General features: G+C 41.5%; 1 long non-coding RNA gene across 1 annotated transcript; it reads right to left on the bottom strand.

Moving 5' to 3' along the window:
- Positions 1-3,374: 3,374 nt before the first annotated feature.
- Positions 3,375-21,708, bottom strand: LOC125549572. Its single transcript, XR_007301395.1, has 7 exons — positions 21,352-21,708; positions 21,183-21,264; positions 20,185-20,323; positions 7,320-20,067; positions 4,530-4,616; positions 3,950-4,084; positions 3,375-3,746 (listed from the first exon to the last, which is right to left on the bottom strand). It is a non-coding gene; the product is annotated as an uncharacterized LOC125549572 (long non-coding RNA).
- Between the last annotated feature and the right edge of the window lie 2,041 nt (positions 21,709-23,749).

Raw genomic sequence — 23,749 nt, 5'->3', positions numbered from 1 at the left:
CACCACCGCCTTGGGCGCAGTGGCAGCCGCAGATCGTGCCGGCAGCCCCGCCACTTCTCGCCACCACGGGGCCATAGTGGCCCACCTGGACCGCGCCGGCCGCGCCGTCCTCCGTCGCGCCCTACCTTCCAGCGGCCTCGGAGCAGGGTCCTCCACTGGCCCCGCCCAGCCCTAACCTGGGCACCGGCGCCTCGGAGCAGGCCAGACCCAGCAGCTTCTTCCGGCGTCACCGCCGGCCCCCACGCCGCAGGCGCCGGTGCAGCTCCACCAGGCGCCGCCGCCATCGACAGTACCACCACCCGCGCCCAGGGCTACGGGTCGGCCCCTGCACCAGGTGCAGTTTCCACCGTCACCATCGCCGATCCCCGCTTGGGCGACCGGCTCGTCTTCGGGGCCGGTCTACTCCACGACGCCGGAACACCCGACGCCCTCCCTGCGGTTTGATCACCCCTCCAGCTCGGCGAACTACGCCCCGGCGCTTCCCGACCCATACGCGCCGGCGGCAACTACGGCCGCCCCCGGGCACAGCGAGCCGACACCCCCTCGCTTCGCCAAACTGGACTTCGCCACCTACGAGGGCACGGAGGACCCCCTCAACTGGCTCAACCAGTGCGAGCAATTCTTTCGAGGGCAGCGGACGCTCGCTTCGGATCGCACCTGGCTCGCGTCCTATCATCTTCGAGGCGCAGCGCAGACCTGGTACTACGCCCTCGAGCAGGACGAGGGCGGCATGCCACCATGGGAGCGCTTCCGGGAGCTCTGTCTCCTCCGGTTCGGGCCTCCTATCCGCGGGAGCCGACTGGCGGCCCTCGGCCGCTTACCTTTCACATCCACGGTGCAGGACTACGTCGACCGCTTCCAGGCCCTGGCGTGCCACGCGCCGGGCGTCTCCGCCACTCAGCGCGCCGAGTTATTTGTGGGCGGTCTACCGAACCATATCTGCATGGACGTGGAGCTTCGGGGACCCCAGGATCTCCAGTCAGCCATGTATTACGCCCGCGCGTTCAAGTGCCGCGCGGTGGCCATCCAGCAGGAATCACCGTCCTAGACTACTGGGTCGCTACTCGGACCGGATTCCGCGCAGGGTCGGCCTGTGCAGGCTTCTGCGGCACCCCTCGCCGCGACCGCGGGGCGCCCGTTCCGCCGGCTCACCCCAGCTGAGATACTCGAGCGTCGCCGCCAAGGGTTGTGCTTCAACTGCAACAAACCCTACAAGCCCGGCCACGCCTGCCCGCGACTCTTCTACCTGGAGGTGGCAGACTACATTCCGGAGGACGTCGTCGCCGCTGACCTGGCCGCCCCAGATGTCGAGAAGGTGTTTGACGCTGGTTGATTACCTCAAAGAGTTCAAGCAAGCGCTTCCCCACCTTGCAGCTCGAGGACGAGCTGTTTGTGCAGGCGGGGAGAAGTGTTATGGCCGGCCGGCTTAGGCCCGCAAGTTATCTTAGTTTTTATTTTCAGATTAGGCAAGTTATCTTAGGTTGATTCTTCTACAAGTTATTTAGGATATAAATATAGGTTGTAAGACTCTTTTTGAAGGCAAGCAATAAGAAGAATATTATCTCCTATTGCCCGGCTCCCTGAGGAGCCGGAACCCTAGCCGCCAACAGCCCTAGCCGCCGCCCTTCTCCTAGCCGCGACGGCGCCCTGCCGCCGGCGCGCCCGATCCTCGCCACGTCTCCCTCCATCCTTCTCTTACCACCTACGCCCTAGACCTGGTAGAGTACTTGATCCTACCAGTAACAAACATAAATCTTCACTTCACCCGTGGAGGATTGGCTGCTGCCCTAGATATCATGCCCCTGGCCAGCAATAAGACAGTGACACCAGCAGCAAGAAGGAAAGAACCAAACACAAAGCGGCATCCACATGAGGCGGAAGTTAAGCAAGAACTCAAGCACAAAGCGGCATCCACAGCAGGCGGAAGTTAAGCAAGAACCCCAAGCAGCAAAGGCACTCCGACAGCCGACAGCAATAGTTCAGCAGCAAAAAACGAATCAGAAAGAGCTGAGGGTGAGGTAATTTGTTTCTCAATATCATTATCTTGGTCAGTATTTAACAATCTGGCATTCAATTTCGGAAGTGTATGGACAGGGAAAGCTCAGTACAGTGTTGACTTGCAGTGAAAATGGATGGATGGTTTTTTGGTTCCATGAGGATGAACAATTCCTGCATGTTGTTTTGATTGGTCCTAGTCCATAAAGATATGGTGTAGATTATCACAAAGTTATCCATTTAACATTTAATTAACATTTTTCAATAATCTCAATGCAGTTTAGTGTAGTTTCTGTGAAATTTCAGTTCTGCGTAAAAATGCGCGAAAAGTCCATTCTGCACCCAAGCTCATATGCTCCCGCATGAACAGTAAAATCGAAAAAAAAATCAAAAAAAATTCAAAAAATTCCAATTTTTTTTTGGGAGAAACATTGACAAAAGTTCTAAGTGCCTGCAAAAATTCATCATGAAATCACATTCCTGTAAGGCGTGGCAAAAAAAACAAATTCAGTGCTTCAAAATGCTTCAAAATCCATGAATTCAGACCAAGACAAAAGGAGAACAGAGCATATAGGCAAACAAAGCATACAAGCCAAGACCCAAACATCAGAAAAACAAAATTGACGACACGTTGGAAATTGCTCTTAACCAAAACTTTTCTATTATTGATTCTCAAGGAAGTTCATCTTACTGTAAGCCTAAATTCTGTAATTCATGAGCAACCCCAATGGACTCAGATAAATCAAGGATGGAGCGATAAAAGACCTGAAGGAAATGGAGCATAATAAAATCCATAGCTCTGGTAAAAGGACGCCCTTCCAAAACAGCAGGTCAGTAGCCAAGCAAGCTCATAAAGTCATAATTCATATGATAAATTCAGGTATGCCACCTGCATCATTCAGTATGGCTATGATGAGAAACATGAATAATGCCAGAAGAACAAACCTGCAACCATAAAAGACAGCAAGATTACTGGTGGTGAAATACTGTCACGATTACCTACTATTGGATTTGCTGCTGCATTCTTACCACTATCCGTCTGGTGATGCAAACGGCACAAATTTGCAGCCAAGTAGTACAAATCGTCAGGGCTCTTAGTAGGAAGAAAATAGAGGAACTGCAGCTGAACTTTGCCGTGTAGTTCACCATGCACTGCAAAATGGAGAACACAACGCAGCGGACAGGCTCTGTGAGCACGATGTTGACGCGGACCTGGCAGCGTCCGTCGTGTTTGACACCGCTTGCCGCAGGTGCCCAACAAAATCCGAAGAAAGACAATGAACATTAATGATCGCAGGAAGTGCATAGAAAATCCATAGTTTTGATATATAACTATATAATACAAGATTATTTTTTGCATACAACTGTATCTTATTGCATAGCAGAACTTTTCTATTATTGATTCTGAAGGAATTTATTTACCGTAACATCTTAATATTTTAAGGTTTTAACAAAAGAAGAACATATAGTTTAGGAATGAACGGACTACATGAGTATGAGGAAACATTTATACCCATTACTATATATTGATAAACTTCATTATCAGTTGTTTGACTTTAATAAACAGCAAGATATATCCAATTCTTGTGCGTCTTTGGAGGTTCCTTAGTTGATCTTGCCATGGTAGGATAAGCACAAATGGCAGCATAAACCTTCTTGTACAGTGCTTCCATGTCATCGGCCGCAATATTCTTCCTGATGTACTCACTGAAGTGAGTTTGGTACTTCTTAGGTTCCTCATCAGCTATTGACTGAAATATGGGTAGGGCAGAAGTTAAAACGAGATTCAGTAAGCTGCTTCAGAAATAAGAAGAAAGTACACTTGCTTTAGGATACTTTATATGGGTGAATCGGGCCCAGATATATCTTCCAGAAAGAATTCATGTATACAACAACGACAACCCTAGGGAATGAAGAAATGGCATTATAATACCACGAGGGCAATGGAACTCACCTTCATGTAGTCAGCAACATGACCTTCATAGATGTATTTGCGGTGAATCTCAGCGCCCGGCTACTTCTTATCCTTCTTGAAGCCAGCAAATCTCTTGTCACTGTGTGGAATACCAAGACCACCATCCAAAGCTCCCTGCAGTAGCCAACAGACTGAAGCGGGTCTCAAATGGATAAACTATATGCTTCCTAATTCAATAGCTTAGAACCCCCTAAATATAGAATAAAAGAAGCAGACCAACAAAAGGCAATAAATGCAGTCCAAGATTAGGCATACTTCAAGTCCATCAGTGAGCCTGCCGCAGAGCGATGGATCAAACAACACTGTAAGTAAGCTATATATTTTTCTTGGCTTTCCATGTTTACCAACTACATCCTTTAAAATGTCTATTATTTAGATTTCTAACCTATCCAGCAAAATTATCAATCGTGCATTCAAGATCTGTAGGTAAACAAAATAAAGGAGACTTTTCACCACAAATCTCATCCAGCCATCACAAACCATAGCATCAGAATAAGAGAACAAAGTTTAACAAAGTGACAAAACAACAGAAAATGAAAGCATTACAGCAGCAGCAAACCATGGCAATCCTGAAAAGCAAAGACTTGTCAGTGTGGAAGAGGTATGTAAAACCCTCTCTGCCTGATCTTCCTACTCTTCCTCGCGACTGCAGATGAAAAGAAAAGTAGTGAACTTGAGGTCCAGATCTCAGATTCATACATCCAACTTTTTGCCAAGAAAAGCAAAGTAAAAATCTGAGAACTAAAACCAACTGATACAGCTGCGGGAGCCCAAATAGTTCTGCATACAGGAATCTTTAATTCCCCATAAGAAAACTTCTCCATACCAAGTTGTATATTCTTTGACACTTTCAATGGGAAAAATATTTAGCAATAAAACTGGTCATTGAAGCTAAAGCACCAGAAGGAACATGAAGCCAGTCCAACTCCCAAAGACCCTGAGAATCACGGCGGCGAGGGCCAGCCCCAACCAGAGTGTGCGTGTGACGGTCCTGGACAGAACAAGAGTCAACATCAAGGATGACGCGACAACCAGAATCCGTAAGTTGACCAGCAGAAAACAAATTCATGGTAAGTCGAGGAACATGAGCAACATCAGGAACAGAATAAGAAGGAGTAGTAAGATTGCCTCTACTAGCAACAGAAAGTGGAGTACCATCAGCAGTGAAGACATGAATAGGAGACTCCAGTGATCGAAGAGAGGACAAAGTGGAAGAATGAGAAGACATGTGAAAAGAAGCTCCAGAGTCCAGAACCCAGGGGGATGTACCTGACTGTGTAGAGGGTGATTGCTCAGTGCGGGAAGCATCAGTCACAGAACCGGCAGTACCCGTCGAGGAAGAACCTGAAGCCTCGAGCAGACGCTTAAGTCTCAGAATATCCTGCTCAGTCAAAGCAATGGCTGAAGCTGTCAAGGTAGATGACGAAGTCCCTGAAGATGATGATCGAGCCTTGCGCAGGTGTTTCTTCTTCGTGTAGCACTGAGACTCAAGATGACCATCATTGTTGCAATAGGCACAATGTGGACGGGGGCGACCTGAGCCTCCAGAAGGAGTGGGCAAGAGCGGCGGAGCACTCGAGCGAGAAGGGGCCGGTGGAGCAAGTGGCGTAGGAGCACGAGTAGCGAGCACAGAGGGAACCTCCAGCAAACCAGCACCACGTAAGCGAGTCTCCTCAGCAGAATCTCAGAAAGCGCCTCCATGAGAGAAATACGGCCACGAGCAAACAACTGAGCACGCCGGGGCTCAAACTCCTTACGGAGCCGAGACAAGAACTCATAGACGCGATGAAACTCCAAATTGGCCTGGACAGCCTGGCAACAGGGGCAGGTACGACACCCAGCACTACGAAGAGAATCAAGCTGGCGCCAGATAGCAGAACTCTGTGCATAGAAGTCATCAACAGTGGAGTCACCCTGCTGAAGAGCATGCTCCTGACGGATCACAGAGAGGTATAAGGCATCACCAGAGGGCTGATAGCGCTCACGAAGACGGGTCCACATCTCAAAGACAGTAGAAAGACCCAGAAATTCAGAAGCAAACTAAGGCAGAACACTAGCAGTGAGAACAGCTGCAGCACAAGCATCATCATCAAGCCACTGGGTGTAAACAGACAGAGCACCATGATACGTCTGAAGAGCCTCCTCATAAGCCAAAACCCTCTCATCATAAGCACGATCAGCAGCCTCATCAGCAACCTTAGCCGCATCCTTGGCGGCCTGATTAGCATCCATAGGAAGAACCGATGGAGTTGGCGGAGTAGGGGCCACCGGAGGAACTGGACGTGGCGGACAGCAGACCTCGCCAGAAAGAACACCCCAAAGACGGATGCCACGCATGTGAATGCGCATGAAGCCAGTAAACTCGGTGTAGTTGGTACCATCAAAGATCACCGGACAGCGAGGGACAGCAACATAGCCCGTTGCAGCAGACATTTTTTTTTTGAGAACCGACGAGAGCACCAGCGACAGCAGAGCGGGAACAGCAGAATCAGGCGCGAGATACTGGTGGATCGGGCGACCTGATCGGGCCGGCGCTGGCGACTGGAAACTGGATCGGGCGTCCGCTGGAGAGGACGCTAGCGACGGGATCCGAGTGGGAGAGAGAGCGCTGGCGACGGAGCAGCTTCGAGCGGGAGATCGGCGCTGCTGGGAGATCGAGGCCGGCACCGTCGATCGGGGAAAAGAGCTGGGGCTGGAGAACGGCAGCAGCGGACGAACACCTCAGACGGCACGTCTTGGGCTGCGGCGGGTGACCCAGCAGGCGGGGAGTGGATCGAGGCGACCCGATCTGGAGGGCGCGACCCGATCCGGACAGGCAGATGGATCGGGGCAGCAGCGGCCAGCGGAGAATCGGGTGCGGACGAACACAACGGCGATCAGGAGAGTTGTGGTTGTGCGTACACAGATGAGCAGCAGCAGTCGGCCGAAGAGAGGAGCAGCGACAATCGACGCCGGAAATTGGATCGAAGAGCACGAGTTGCACGTGCGAAAAAAAACCCTAGGGCTCTAATACCATGTTAGGAATATGCAACTTGTATTCCCATGAGGCCATAGGCCGATATATATATATACATGTACAGGTGTGAAACATATGCAGGAAACCCCTTATACAACGGGATAAATACAAAGGGGTACATGACTTATATTATAACTCTTAACACATTCATCTATGCAACAAGAACATAAATTAGTATCAGAATTCTAACATCAAATGTAGGTGTAGTCCATAGATAAGCTAACTACCTGGAATACCTAGCAATTTAAAATATATGCTTGAATAAAGCTGCAGAATGAGAAAAAAAGGGAGACAAGAGTGAGAGCAGGGAGGAGAGCGGAGGTGGAGGCAAACCTGAACCGCCTCGGCATCCTTGCTCCTGCTCCTCCTATGCCGGGAAGGAGAGGGTTGTGGGGCACAGGAGATGCGTGAAGTCACCATTGTGCACAAGCAGCAGGTGTCGGCGCCCATCTTCCAAGGCCACCGCACGCCGCACGAGCCGCCGCACCACCGGACTAAACATGCTCCTTGAGGAAGAGGTGGAGCGGAGCCAAACTAAATCTCATAATCCACCATAAAATTTGGTTAAAGATCACAGTCGGCTAACTAAAACCAAATTGTTCCAAATTTAGTAAAGATTCATTTCCACAAAAATAATAATCACCATGATCATCTATTAGACCTAAAATCACATAATCCACCAAACGTCTTTGACTATCTTCTCAAGACACAATCTCCTAACTAAATCCAACTAACATCTCATAAATCACAGAGAAATTTGGTTCAATATCACAATCACCTAACTAAATCGAAATTGTTCAAGATTAATTAATACACCGAACATATTTGACTATCTCTTCAAGATCACAATCAACTAACTAATCCATCAAAAATCTCATACTCCAGCATAAAATTTGGTTCAAAATGACAATCGCCTAACTAAATCCAAAATTTTCTAAGTTTATTAAATAATTATTTATCCACCAATACAATAATCAACATGCCCACCTACTAGACCTAAATTCACATAATCCACCAAACATCTTTTACTAGCTTGTCAAAATCACAATCAGCTAACCAAATCCAACCAAAACCTTATAATCCACCGTAAAATTAGGTTAAAAGATCATAATCACCAAATTAAATCCAAATCATTTCAAACTAAATTAAATATCTGTTCATCCACCAATATAATAATCACCATGCTCAGTTATTAGACCTAAAATCCATAATCCATCAACATCTTTGATTATCATCTCAAGACACAATCACCTAACTAAATCCAACTAAAATCTCATAAATCACAGAGAAATTTGGTTCAATATCGCAATCATCTACCAAATCCAAATTGTTTAAGATTAATTAATCCACCAAACATCTTGGACATCTTCCCAAGATCACAATCTACTAACTAAATCTAATGAAAATCTTATAATCCACTATGAAATTTATTCAAGATCACAATAGCCTAACTACATCCAAATTGCTCCATGTTTACTAAAGGCCCATTTATCCACCAATATAATAACCACCACGCTCACTTACTAGACCTAAGTTAACATAATTCACCAGACATCTTTTACTAACTCGTCGAGATCACAATCACCTAACTAAATCCAACAAAACCTCAAAATCCACCGTGAATTTGTTTGAAAAAATAGCAATCACCTAACTAAATCAAAATTGTTCCAAACTAAATTAAAGATCTGTTTTATCCACCAATATAATAATCACCATTCTCATCTACTAAACTTAAAATCTCATAGTCGAGCAAACATCTTTGACAATTCTCAAGACACAATCACCTAACTAAATCGTCTAACTAAATAATTTGGTTCAAGGTCACAATCGTCTAACTAAATCCAAATTGTTCCAAATTTATTAAAGATTCATTTATCCACTAATATAATAATCAGCATGCTCACCTACTAGACCTAATTTCACATAATTCATCGAACATCTTTTACTACCTCGTCAAAATCACAATCACGTAACTAAATCCAACAAGAACCTTATAATCCATCGTAAAATTAGGCTAAAAAATCACAATCACTTGACCAATTCAAATTGTTTCAAATTAATTTAAATATCTATTTATCCACCAATACAATAATCACCAACCTCCTCTACTAGACCTAAAATCTCATGATCCACAAAACATCTTTGATTATCATCTCAAGACACAATCACCAAACTAAATCCAACTAAAATCTCATAAATCACAGAGAAATTTGGTTCAATATCACAATCACATAACTAAATCCATATTGTTCAAGATTAATTAATACACCAAACATCTTTGACTATCTCCTCAAGATCACAATCAACTAAATCCATTGAAAAATCTCGTAATCCACCATGAAATTAGTTCAAGATCACAATCGCCTAACTAAATCCAAATTGCTCCATGTTTACTAAAGAAGTCGCTACTTCCTTGAGATTGAGGTCTCCTCTACCTCTAATGCCTTCTTTATTTCCTAAGAGGAGTATATTCAGGATCTTCTTGCTCGTGTTGCTCGTACTGATGAGCACACTATTGAGACTGCTATGGAGCTCAACATCCATCTTTGTGTCCACCTCCGCTTCCTGAAAGTCCGGACTTCCTGAAAGTCCGGACGGGCGTCCGTTGCCTGGTCACGGGTTGCTATGTGTGCTGTCTTGATCCCACATCCCGTGTTCCCTTCCTGGGCGACACCATGACCGCACGCTCAAGCACCACCAATGGCGAGCAAGAGCTTAGACAATCGACACATACCTGAATTTTACCCACGGGACATGCCCGAGAACACGGCGCTACCTATCGTCAAGGCCAAGGACGCACATTAGGAGAACGTGGGCTGCTTAATCAAGTGTGTGACACAAAATCCGCAAACAGGACAAGAACACCAAGCCGGACAACGGGGAACGGAGAGTGCACATGCACGTGGGATGCTGGATCAAAGTCCATCTGCTGCAACTACCCCCATTCTCTCCTCATTTGCCTTGTTTACCAGTTATTTTCAGTAGTGGCATCATTGCCTTGAGTCACTTGTGTGGCCCTCATCTCTATCCACCAATATAATAATCAACATGCTCACCTACTAGACCTAAATTCACATAATCCACCGAACATCTTTTACTAGCTTGTCAAAATCACAATCACCTAACTAAATCCAAATCGTTTCAAACTAAATTAAATATATGTTCATCCACCAGTATAATAATCGCCATGCTCAGTTATTAGACCTAAAATCCATAATCCACCAAATATCTCTGATTATCATCTCAAGACACAATCACCTAACTAAATCCAACAAAAATCTCATAAATCACAGAGAAATTTGGTTCAATATCGCAATCATCTACCAACTCCAAATTGTTTAAGATTAATTAATCCACCAAACATCTTTGACATCTCCCCAAGATCACAATCTACTAACTAAATCTATCGAAAATCTTGTAATCCACTATGAAATTTATTCAAGATCATAATAGCCTAACTACATCCAAATTGCTCCATGTTTACTAAACGACCATTTATCCACCAATATAATAACCACCACGCTCACTTACTAGACCTAAGTTAACATAATTCACCAAACATCTTTGACTAACTCGTCGAGATCACAATCACCTAACTAAATCCAACAAAACCTCAAAATCCATCATGAATTTGTTTGAAAAAATAGCAATCACCTAACTAAATCAAAATTGTTCCAAACTAAATTAAAGATCTATTTTATCCACCAATATAATAATCACCATTCTCATCTACTAAACCTAAAATCTCATAATCCAGCAAACATCTTTGACTATTCTCAAGACACAATCACCTAACTAAATCCACCTAAAATTTCATAATCCGGTGTAAAATTCGGTTCAGTATCACAATCACCTAACCAAATCCAAATGATTCAAGATTAATTAATCCAAACATATTTGAATATGTTCTCAAGATCAGAATCAACTAACTAATCCATAAAAATCTCATAATCCACCATAAAATATGGTTCAAGGTCACAATCGCCTAACTAAATCCAAATTGTTTCAAATTTATTAAAGATTCATTTAACCACCAATATATAATCAACATGCTCACCTACTAGACCTAAATTTACAAAATTCATCGAACATCTTTTACTACCTCGTCAAAATCACAATCACCTGACTAAATCCAACAAGCACCATATAATCCATCGTAAAATTAGGTTAAAAGATCACAATCACCTCACCAATTCAAATTGTTTCAAATTAATTTAAATATCTATTTATCCACCAATACAATAATCACAATCCTCCTCTACTAGACCTAAAATCTCATGATCCACAACATATTTGATTATCATCTCAAGACACGATCACCTAACTAAATCCAACTAAAATCTCATAAATCACAGAGAAATTTGGTTCAATATCACAATCACATAACTAAATCCATATTGTTCAAGATTAATTAATACACCGAACATCTTTGACTATCTCCTCAAGATCACAATCAACTAAATGCATTGAAAAATCTCGTAATCCACCTTGAAATTAGTTCAAGATCACAATCGCCTAACTAAATCCAAATTGCTCCATGTTTTACTAAAAAAGTCGCTACTTCCTTGAGATTGAGGTTTCCTCTACCTCTAATGCCTTCTTTATTTCCTAAGAGGAGTATATCCAGGATCTTTTTGCTCGTGTTGCTTGTACTGATAAGCACACTATTGAGACTGCTATAGAGCTCAACATCCATCTTTGTGTCCACCTCCGCTTCCTGAAAGTCCGGACGGGCATCCGTTGCCTGGTCACGGGTTGCTATGTGTGCTGTCTTGATCCCACATCCCGTGTTCCCTTGCTGCGCGACACCATGACCGCACGCTCAAGCACCACCAATGGCGAGCAAGAGCTTAGACAATCGGCGCATACCTGAATTTTACCCACGGGACACACCCGAGAACACGGCGCTACCTATCGTCAAGGCCAAGGACACACATTAGGAGAACGTGGGATGCTTAATCAAGTGCGTGACACAAAATCTGCAAACAGAACAAGAACACCAAGCCGGACAACGAGAAACGGAGAGTGCACATGCACGTGGGATGCTGGATCAAAGTCCATCTGCTGCCACTACCCCCATTCTCTCCTCATTTTCCTTGTTTACCAGTTATTTTCAGTAGTGGCATCATTGCCTTGAGTCACTTGTGTGGCCCTCATCTCTATCCACCAATATAATAATCAATATGCTCACCTACTAGACCTAAATTCACATAATCCACCGAACATCTTTTACAAGCTTGTCAGAATCACAATCACCTAACTAAATCCAAATCATTTCAAACTAAATTAAATATATGTTCATCCACCAGTATAATAATCGACATGCTCAGTTATTAGACCTAAAATCCATAATCCATCAAATATCTTTGATTATCATCTCAAGACACAATCACCTAACTAAATCCAACTAAAATCTCATAAATCACAGAGAAATTTGGTTCAATATCGCAATCATCTACCAACTCCAAATTGTTTAAGATTAATTAATCCACCAAACATCTTTGACATCTCCCCAAGATCACAATCTACTAACTAAATCTATTGAAAATCTTATAATCCACTATGAAATTTATTCAAGATCATAATAGCGTAACTACATCCAAATTGCTCCATGTTTACTAAAGGACCATTTATCCACCAATATAATAACCACCATGCTCACTTACTAGACCTAAGTTAACATAATTCACCAAACATCTTTGACTAACTCGTCGAGATCACAATCACCTAACTAAATCCAACAAAACCTCAAAATCCACCGTGAATTTGTTTGAAAAAATAGCAATAACCTAACTAAATCAAAATTGTTCCAAACTAAATTAAAGATCTGTTTTATCCATCAATATAATAATCACCATTCTCGTCTACTAAACTTAAAATCTCATAGTCCAGCAAACATCTTTAACTATTCTCAAGACGCAATCACCTAACTAAATCCACCTAAAATTTCATAATCCGGCGTAAAATTCGGTTCAATATCACAATCACCTAACTAAATCCAAGTTATTCAAGATTAATTAATCCAACCATCTTTGAATATCTTCTCAAGATCAGAATCAACTAACTAGTCCATAAAAATATCATAATCCACCATATAATTTGGTTCAAGGTCACAATCGTCTAACTAAATCCAAATTGTTCCAAATTTATTAAAAATTCATTTATCCACTAATATAATAATCAGCATGCTCACCTACTAGACCCAAATTCACATAATTCATCGAACATCTTTTACTAACTCGTCAAAATCACAATCACGTGACTAAATCCAACAAGAACCTTATAATCCAACATAAAATTAGGCTAAAAAATCAAAATCACTGACCAAATTCGAATTGTTCCAAATTAATTTAAATATCTATTTATCCACCAATACAATAATCACCATGCTCCTCTACTAGACCTAAAATCTCATGATCCACAAAACATCTTTGATTATTAGGTCAAGACACAATCACCTAACTAAATCCAACAAAACCTCAAAATCCACCGTGAATTTGTTAGAAAAATAATAATCACCTAACTAAATCAAAATTGTTCCAAACTAAATTAAATATCTATTTTATCCACCAATATAATAATCACCATTCTCATCTACTAAACCAAAAATCTCATAGTCCAGCAAACATCTTTGACTATATTCTCATGACACAATCACCTAACTAAATCCACCTTAAATCTCATAATCCAGCGTAAAATTCGGTTCAGTATCACAATCACCTAACCAAATCCAAATGATTCAAGATTAATTAATCCAATTGAATATGTTCTCAAGATCAGAATCAACTAACTAATCCATAAAAATCTCATAATCCACCATAAAATATGGTTCAAGGTCACAATCGCCTAACTAAATCCAAATTGTTCCAAATTTATCAAAAATTTATTTATCCACCAATATATAATCAACATGCTCAGCTACTAGACCTAAATTTACATAATTCATCGAACATCTTTTACTACCTTGTGAAAATCACAATCACCTGACTAAATCCAACCAAAACCTTATAATCCATCGTAAAATTAGGTTAAAAGATCACAATCACCTGACCAATTCAAATTGTTTCAAATTAATTTAAATATCTATTTATCCACCAATACAATAATCACCATCCTCTTCTACTAGACCTAAAATCTCATGATCCACAACATCTTTGATTATCAACTTAGGACACAATCACCTAACTAAATCCAACTAAAATCTCATAAATCACAGAGAAATTTGGTTCAATATCACAATCACATAACTAAATCCATATTGTTCAAGATTAATTAATACACCGAACATCTTTGACTATCTCCTCAAGATCACAATCAACTAAATCCATTGAAAAATCTCGTAATCCACCATGAAATTAGTTCAAGATCACAATCGCCTGACTAAATCCAAATTGCTCCATGTTCACTAAAGAAGTCGCTACTTCCTTGAGATTGAGGTTTCCTCTACCTCTAATGCCTTCTTTATTTCCTAAGAGTAGTATATCCAGGATCTTCTTGCTCGTGTTGCTCGTACTGATGAGCACACTATTGAGACTGCTATGGAGCTCAACATCCATCTTTGTGTCCACCTCCGCTTCCTGAAAGTCCGGACGGGCGACGTTGCCTGGTCACGGGTTGCTATGTGTGCTGTCTTGATCCCACATCCCGTGTTCCCTTGCTGGGCGACACCATGATCGCACACTCAAACACCACCAATGGCGAGCAAGAGCTTAGACAATCGACGCATACCTGAATTTTACCCGCGGGACACGCCCGAGAACACGGCGCTACCTATCGTCAACACCAAGGACGCACATTAGGAGAACGTGGGATGCTTAATCAAGTGCGTGACACAAAATCCGCAAACAGGACAAGAACACCAAGCCGAACAACGGGGAATGGAGAGTGCAGATGCACGTGGGATGCTGGATCAAAGTCCATCTGCTGCCACTACCCCCATTCTCTCCTCATTTTCCTTGTTTACCAGTTATTTTCAATAGTGGCATCATTGCCTTGAGTCACTTGTGTGGCCCTCATCTCTATCCACCAATATAATAATCAACATACTCACCTACTAGACCTAAATTCACATAATCCACCGAACATCTTTTACTAGCTTGTCAAAATCACAATCACCTAACTAAATCCAAACCGTTTCAAACTAAATTAAATATATGCTCATCCATCAATATAATAATCGCCATGCTCGGTTATTAGACCTAAAATCCATAATCCACCAAATATCTTTGATTATCATATCAAGACACAATCACCTAACTAAATCCAACTAAAATCTCATAAATCACAGAGAAATTTGGTTCAATATCGCAATCATTACCAACTCCAAATTGTTTAAGATTAATTAATCCACCAAACATCTTTGACATCTCCCCAAGATCACAATCTACTAACTAAATCTATCGAAAATCTTGTAATCCACTATGAAATTTATTCAAGATCATAATAGCCTAACTACATCCAAATTGCTCCATGTTTACTAAATGACCATTTATCCACCAATATAATAACCACCATGCTCACTTACTAGACCTAAGTTAACATAATTCACCAGACATCTTTTACTAACTCGTCGAGATCACAATCACCTAACTAAATCCAACAAAACCTCAAAATCCACCGTGAATTTGTTTGAAAAAATAGCAATCACCTAACTAAATCAAAATTATTCCAAACTAAATTAAAGATCTATTTTATGCACCAATATAATAATCACCATTCTCATCTACTAAACCTAAAATCTCATAGTCGAGCAAACATCTTTGACAATTCTCAAGACACAATCACCTAACTAAATCCACCTAAAATTTCATAATCCGGCGTAAAATTCGGTTCAATATCACAATCACCTAACTAAATCCAAATTATTCAAGATTAATTAATCCAACCATCTTTGAATATCTTCTCAAGATCAGAATCAACTAACTAGTCCGTAAAAATATCATAATCCACCATATAATTTGGTTCAAGGTCACAATCGTCTAACTAAATCCAAATTGTTCCAAATTTATTAAAAATTCATTTATCCACTAATATAATAATCAGCATGCTCACCTACTAGACCTAATTTCACATAATTCATCGAACATCTTTTACTACCTCGTCAAAATCACGATCACGTAACTGAATCCAACAAGAACCTTATAATCCATCATAAAATTAGGCTAAAAAATCAAAATCACCTGACCAAATTCGAATTGTTCCAAATTAATTTAAATATATATATTTATCCACCAATACAATAATCACCATGCTCCTCTACTAGACCTAAAATCTCATGATCCACAAAACATCTTTGATTATCAGCTCAAGACACAATCACCTAACTAAAACCAACTAAAATCTCATAAATCATAGAGAATTTTGGTTCAATATCACAATCACCTAACTAAAACCATATTGTTCAAGATTAATTAATGCACCGAACATCTTTGACTATCTCCTGAAGATCACAATCAATTAAATCCATTGAAAGATCTCGTAATCCACCATGAAATTTGTTTAAGATCACAATCACCTGACTAAATCCAAATTGCTCCGTATTTACTAAAGAAGTCACTACTTCCTTGAGATTGAGGTTTCTTCTACCTCTAATGCCTTCTTTATTTCCTAAGAGGAGTATATCCAGGATCTTCTTGCTTGTGTTGCTCTTACTGATAAGCACACTATTGAGACTGCTATGGAGCTCAACATCCACCTTTGTGTCCACCTCCGCGCCCAGAAAGTCCGGACGGGCGTCCGTTGCCTGGTGACGGGTTGCTATGTGTGCTGTCTTGATCCCACATCCCGTGTTCCCTTGTTGGGCGACACCATGACCACACGCTTAAGTACCACCAATGGTGAGCAAGAGCTCGGAAAATCGACGCATACCTGAATTTTACCCAAGGGACGCGCCCGAGAACACGGCGCTACCTATCGTCAAGGCCAAGGGCACACATTAGGAGAACGTGCGATGCTTAATCAAGTGCGTGACACAAAATCCGCAAACAGGACAAGAACACCAAGCCGAACAGCGGGGAACGAAGAGTGCACAGGCACGTGGGATGCTGGATCAAAGTCCATTTGCTGCCACTATCCCCATTCTCTCCTCTTTGCCTTGTTTACCAACTATTTTCACTAGTGGCATCATCGCCTTGAGTCACTTGTGTGGCCCTCATCTCTATCCAACCAATATAGTAATCAACATGCTCACCTACTAGACCTAAATTCACATAATCCACCGAACATCTTTTACTAGCTTGTCAAAATCACAATCACATAACTAAATCCAACCAAAACCATATAATCCACCGTAAAATTAGGTTATTAAAAGATCACAACCGCCGAATTAAATCCAAACAGTTTCAAACTAAATTAAATATTTGTGTATCCACCAATATGATAATCACCATGCTCAGTTATTAGACCTAAAATCTCATAATCCACCAAACATCCTTGATTATTTTCTCAAGAGACAATCACCTAAATAAATCCAACTGAAATCTCATAAATCACAGAGAAATTAGTCAATATCACAATCACCTAACTAAATCCAAATTGTTAAAGATTAATTAATACACCGAATATCTTTAGCTATCTCCTCAGATCACAATCAACAAACTAATCCATCAGAAATCTCATAATCCACCATAAAATTTGGTTCAAGATCACAATCGCCTAACTAAATCCAAATTTTTCCAAGTTTTCTAAAAATCCATTTATCCACCAATATAATAACCAAAATTCTCACCTACTAGACCTAAATTCACATAATCTACCGAACATCTTTTACTAGCTCGTCAAGATCCCAATCACCTAACTAAATCCAACCAAAACCTCATAATCCATTGTAAAATTTGGTTAAAAGATCACAATCACCTACCTAAATCCAGATTGATCCAAACTAAATTAAACATTTTTTTATCTACCAATATAATAATCACCATGCTCATTTACCATAGCTAAAATCTCATAATCCATCGAGCATTTTGACTATCTTCTCAAAACACAATCACCTAACTAAATCCACTTCAAATCAAATAAATCACCGAGAAATTTGGTTCAATATCACAATCACCGAACTAACTTCAAATTGTTCCCGTCGACTAAAAGGCACCTACGGCATCTTCGTAAAATCTCAAGACGATATCCTGGCTCGGTCTCTCGAAGGTGCTCATAGGGATAGGGTGTGTGTGTGCGCGTTCATAGGGATGAGTGTATGCTCGTTTGTATGAGCGCTTGCGTATGTACTGTGTTAAAAAAAGATTAATTAATCAACCGAACATCTTGGACTATCTCCTCAAGATCTCAATCAACTAATTAAATCCATTTAAAATCCTGTAATTCACCATGAAATTTGGTTCAAAATCACAGTCGCCTAACTAAATCCAAATTTGTTAAAAATCTATTGAGCCACCAATACAATAACCACCTTGCTCACTTACTAGACATAAATTCTCACATAATCCATCGAGCATCTTTGATTATCGCGTCAGGATCACAATCACCTAACTAAATCTAGCCGAAACATCAAAATCCATCGTGAATTTGCTTAAAAGATCACAATCATCTAACTAAATTCAAATTGTTTCAAACTAAATTAAAGGTCTATTTATCCACCAATACAATAGTCACCATGCTCATGTACTAGACCTAAAATCTTAAGATCCACCTAACATCTTTGACCATCTTCTCAAGATCATAATAACTTAACTAAATCCACCTAAAATCACATAAATCATCATGGAATTCGGTTCAATATCACAATAACCTAACTAAATTCAAATTGTTCCAGGTTAATTAATCCATCAAAAATCTTTGAGTATCTCCTCGAGATCACAATCAACTGACTAAATCCATCTAAAATCTCATAATCCCCCATGAAATTTGGTTCAAGATCACAATTTCCTAACTAAATTCAAATTTTCTCAAGTTTACTAAAAATTTACTTACTTAACCGATATAACTACCACCATGCTCACCTACTAGACCTAAATTCACATAATCCACCAAACATTTTTTACTAGCTCGTCAAGATCACACTCACCTAACTAATTCCAACCAAAACCTCATAATCCACCGTAAAATTTGGTTTAAGATCACAATCACTTAACTAAATCCAAAATGTTCCAAACAAAATTAAAGATCTATTTATCCACCAATATAATAATCATCATGCTCATCTACCATACCTAAACTCTCATAATCAACCGGACATTTTAGACTATCTTCTCAAGATTAAATCACGTAACTAAATCCACCTAAAATCTCATAATCCATCATGAAACACGGTTCAATATCACAATCACCTAACTAAATCCAAATTATCCAAGATTAATTAATCCACCAAACATCTTTGACTATCTCCTCAAGATCACAATGAACTGCATCAAAATCTCGTAATCCACCATAAAATTTGGTTCAAGATCATAATCGCCTAACTAAACCCAAATTGCTTCAAGTTTATTAAAGATCCATTTATCCACCAATATAATAACCACCGTGCTCATTTACTAGACATAAATTTTCATAATCCACCGAACATCTTTGACTATCTCGTCAAGATTACAATCACCTAACTAAATCTCCACTTCATCTCCATTTTGTAAAACCGTATTTTCAGAATCATCCCATGGGCATTAGTGACACCCTTGGGTTTTTGTAAAACATTTATGAGTAATAAAGATTCTTCCCAAGTCCTATGATTTACACGACTAGCATGGCTAAGCATTACTATTAAACTTGCACATATGACGCACATTTATTTGTGACCACCACATGGTTAGAAAGGAGGGGTTTTAAGAATGTCAAAGGAGGGTGTCAATAATAAGCACATAGAGGATAGCTAAACCCTAGCTAATTAACTTAGCATAAGAATGTCAAAGGGTGTTCAATATTAAGGACATATGGCATAGCTAAACCCTAGCTAATTTACTTAACATAGCAATACTAGTAAATAATACTTTATGCATGAAAATTAATTATAAGTGTAATGCAAATATGGGTTCAAAATGATCAAAGTAGATTGCTTGCCTCGCTCAGCAAAGTCTTCAATGGTTTTGGTCACTCCTCGAACGTCCTTGAATCTTTTGAAAGATATTGATTTCTACTCATTGGAAAAAAAATAACACACAATCAATAAACAATATGTGCAAAGGGCTCCAAAATTTACAGAAGTAGTATCATAGTAAAGAGGGAAATTTTCGATGAATTTTGGAAGTACCCTGGATTTTAGAAAAAGAGAAATGGCATTGTGGGCCAGAACGGGTCTGCCTGATTAAACAGTACTACACCAAGGGGAAGGGGGTCGACGTCGAAGGCGTGAAGGAGAAATACACCTTCACTTACACGCCGATTTAAACCTGCATTGGGGCGATCACACAAGCCACACATGAGCAGCAAAACCAGGATAATCAAGCAATATATAAAGTTCACAATCAAGCATCATACCAAAGTCATATATGCTACCTATATTATTGCACACAACATGCAAGCACGGTGCACTGATTAGATCTTGTGAGATATACTATCTCACTCTAATGAATACTCAGTAGTTAGCCATCAGCCTCCCTCCTATACTGGGGACAAGTGCAGTTTCCTCGCTAGAAAAACAATGCATATGGTTCAGACTTTTTCAGACAACTAAATTACAACATCACATTCTAATTTCTAAACTCCGAGTGCAAAGCATCAAGTCTGTTCAGGAGAGTAGGACTAAGATTACCCACGGCCATGATTTAATTTTGTCGAGTTTTTCACTCAATGCACTAAGCTGAACGCAGACAGAAGTTTTTCACTATAGAAGCATTATACAGATTTCAGACTTCCTCAAACAAAATAGTTTGCCTGAATAAAAACGCATCATGTCTGTTCGATAGGATTACTCACGTCTAGAATCAAGATTGTGCACAAGTGTGAAATGCAAGTGTCCACAACATCAGAAGATTATATTTTAACATATCAAAATTGCAATGACAGCAATTTCATGGTCCAAGCATCCAAAGAACTTGATTTTGATAAAGAAGAGATTGTTTTTTTTAATTTCCCACTTAGCTCAAATCTGCCTCGACTAATCACATGCAGGAAAAACATGCAAACGAATCTACTTAGCATTTGGTTCGACTAATCACAGGGAAAAAAATTGCAGACGAATCTAGTTAGGATTTGGCTTCTTATCACAGGCAGGGAGGAGTGCAGATGAGGAAGGGGGGCTGAGCTTACTTCTCGGCGTGGTGGAACAGGTAAAGGTGGACGAGCTTCTTCACCTCGATCAACCATGCCGGCACGTTCTTGACCGCCTGCGCTGCAAGCACACACACGCAATTCAGTCGCCGGAATCTACGGCGTGATATGAGATGAGACGAGACGAGGAGTGGAGCGCTAGCGGGACCTGCGGGAAGAGGTGAGCGACGTAGAAGCCCTGCTAGATGAGGGCGTGGAGGCGCATGAGCGTCGACCTTCTCGCCGTGGAAGCGGGAGGTCGAGGCGCGCCGGGATGGCGGCGGCATCCGGGTCGTCGTAGAGATGCGCGTCCGCTGCACTACCCGCGACGTTGCCGCGCCACTGGCCCGCATCCCCGAACAATTCTCTCTATATGCTATAGGCAGGCTTGCTTGCCCCGGCTCCCTCGTCGAACGCGGCGGCAAGCTGCGCGGCGGGGATCTGGGCGGCCGCCGGCGCGCTTCGCGGTTCCTGTCGGTCTCATTCACGGGAGCGCCGCGACTGGGTACAAGCCGAACGGCAAACCCTATTTGGCTAACGGGCGCCTGCAGCGCACGTCCCCCCGCCGCGATTGGGCCGGCCCAGTTGGTTTCCTTCACTGTTTCTGTAAAAACTGAAAAATGAATGGGTCGAACACGCGATCTCTTGGCTCAGGGCGAGATGCGGTAACCACCTGGGACAACACACGTGGTATGTTTACTTTCTCCGGCTCCCTCGTCGAACGCGGCGGCAAGCTGCGCGGCGGGGATCTGGGCGGCCGCCGGCGCGCTTCGCGGTTCCTGTCGGTCTCGTTCACGGGAGCGCCGCGACTGGGTACAAGCCGAACGGCAAACCCTATTTGGCTAACGGGCGCCTGCAGCGCACGTCCCCCCGCCGCGATTGGGCCGGCCCAGTTGGTTTCCTTCACTGTTTCTGTAAAAACTGGAAAAAGAGTGGGTCGAATACGCGATCTCTTGGCTCAGGGCGAGATGCGGTAACCACCTGGGACAACACACGTGGTATGTTTACTTTCTCCCATTCGCCCTTTTTGTTCTTTCTTTTTTCTCTTCCCTGTTTGTATTTTCTATTTTTCTTTATTTTTCTGTTTCTTTTCTTTTCATTTTTCTATTTTAATTATGCACAAACTTTTTAAATTCAATGAACTTTTTCTTCAAACTGATGAACTATTTTTCGAACTTAATGAACAATTTTCAATTCGATGAACTTTTTAAAATTTTGACAATTTTTTTTTCAAATTCGATGAACTTTTTCAATTTTTGAGAACTTTTTACAAATTTTATGAACTTTTTTTCAAAATTAATGAACTTTTTCAAATTTGGTAAAAAAATCCAAATTTGATGAACTTTTTCCAAGATTGATGAAATTTTTCATTCAAATTGGTGAGCTTTTTTCAGAATCGGTGAACTTTTTGTCAAAACCCATGAACTTTTTTGATAATGATGAACTTTTTTTTGAAAACGATGAACTTTTTCAACTTTATCATAAAGTTTTTTTCCAAATCTGTGAACTTTTTAAAGTTTGTGAACTTTTCTTCAGAAATGATGCACTATTTCTCAAAATCGTTGAACTTTTTAGAAGTTTTTGAAATTTTGTCTCAAAATCGATGAACTTTTATATTCACGATTTTATAAAAATAAATAAATAAACTAAATGATAAATAAATAGCGTGGGAATGCTAGTTCATGTACAGTTACCGCTATTTAAAATCACAAGTGACAATTGGCTGTGGTGGCCACCTATGGTCGAACAAGCCTTGGCTTCGCGAGCTCGCGAGTTCGATTGCAGGAGCAGGTATCTTTTTTGCGTTATTCTAGCTTTTTGTGATCACCACGTTTTCTCATTACGGGCCGGCCCAACAACGCACTGCTTCGGGCGCTTAAGGCGCCGAACAGGAGCTCCCGGGCCAAACTTGACATGTAACCTGGGCCGTTTGCCAGAGGTACACAGCGACGAGAGGTACCCTTGGCCCAACTTCAACTTCGCTCCTGAAAAAATTGATTTAAACAAGTACGTAGACAAACAGATTGATGTTTTATTTTTAGCTGAGGAGTTTCGTGAGAGGAAAGGATCCATGAGGGCCATGACATAACGGGCTAAGAGCTTTTGGGGATTGAAGTACTTGTAGATGTGAGGGGAGGATGGAGTTGTGTGAGATGAGGTACCGGGGCATTACCGTGAAAGATACTACTGAATACTACAAACAGATTGATGTTTTATTTTTAGCTGAGGAGTTTCGTGAGAGGAAAGGATCCATGAGGGCCATGACATAACGGGCTAAGAGCTTTTGGGGATTGAAGTACTTGTAGATGTGAGGGGAGGATGGAGTTGTGTGAGATGAGGTACCGGGGCATTACCGTGAAAGATACTACTGAATACTACAAACAGATTGATGTTTTATTTTTAGCTGAGGAGTTTCGTGAGAGGAAAGGATCCATGAGGGCCATGACATAACGGGCTAAGAGCTTTTGGGGATTGAAGTACTTGTAGATGTGAGGGGAGGATGGAGTTGTGTGAGATGAGGTACCGGGGCATTACCGTGAAGGATACTACTTGAGTACTGACCAGAC

The sequence above is a fragment of the Triticum urartu genome, chromosome 1 (assembly GCF_003073215.2).
Source record: "Triticum urartu cultivar G1812 chromosome 1, Tu2.1, whole genome shotgun sequence".
NCBI lineage: Eukaryota > Viridiplantae > Streptophyta > Magnoliopsida > Poales > Poaceae > Triticum > Triticum urartu.
This window is presented reverse-complemented; position numbering and strand designations above follow the sequence as displayed.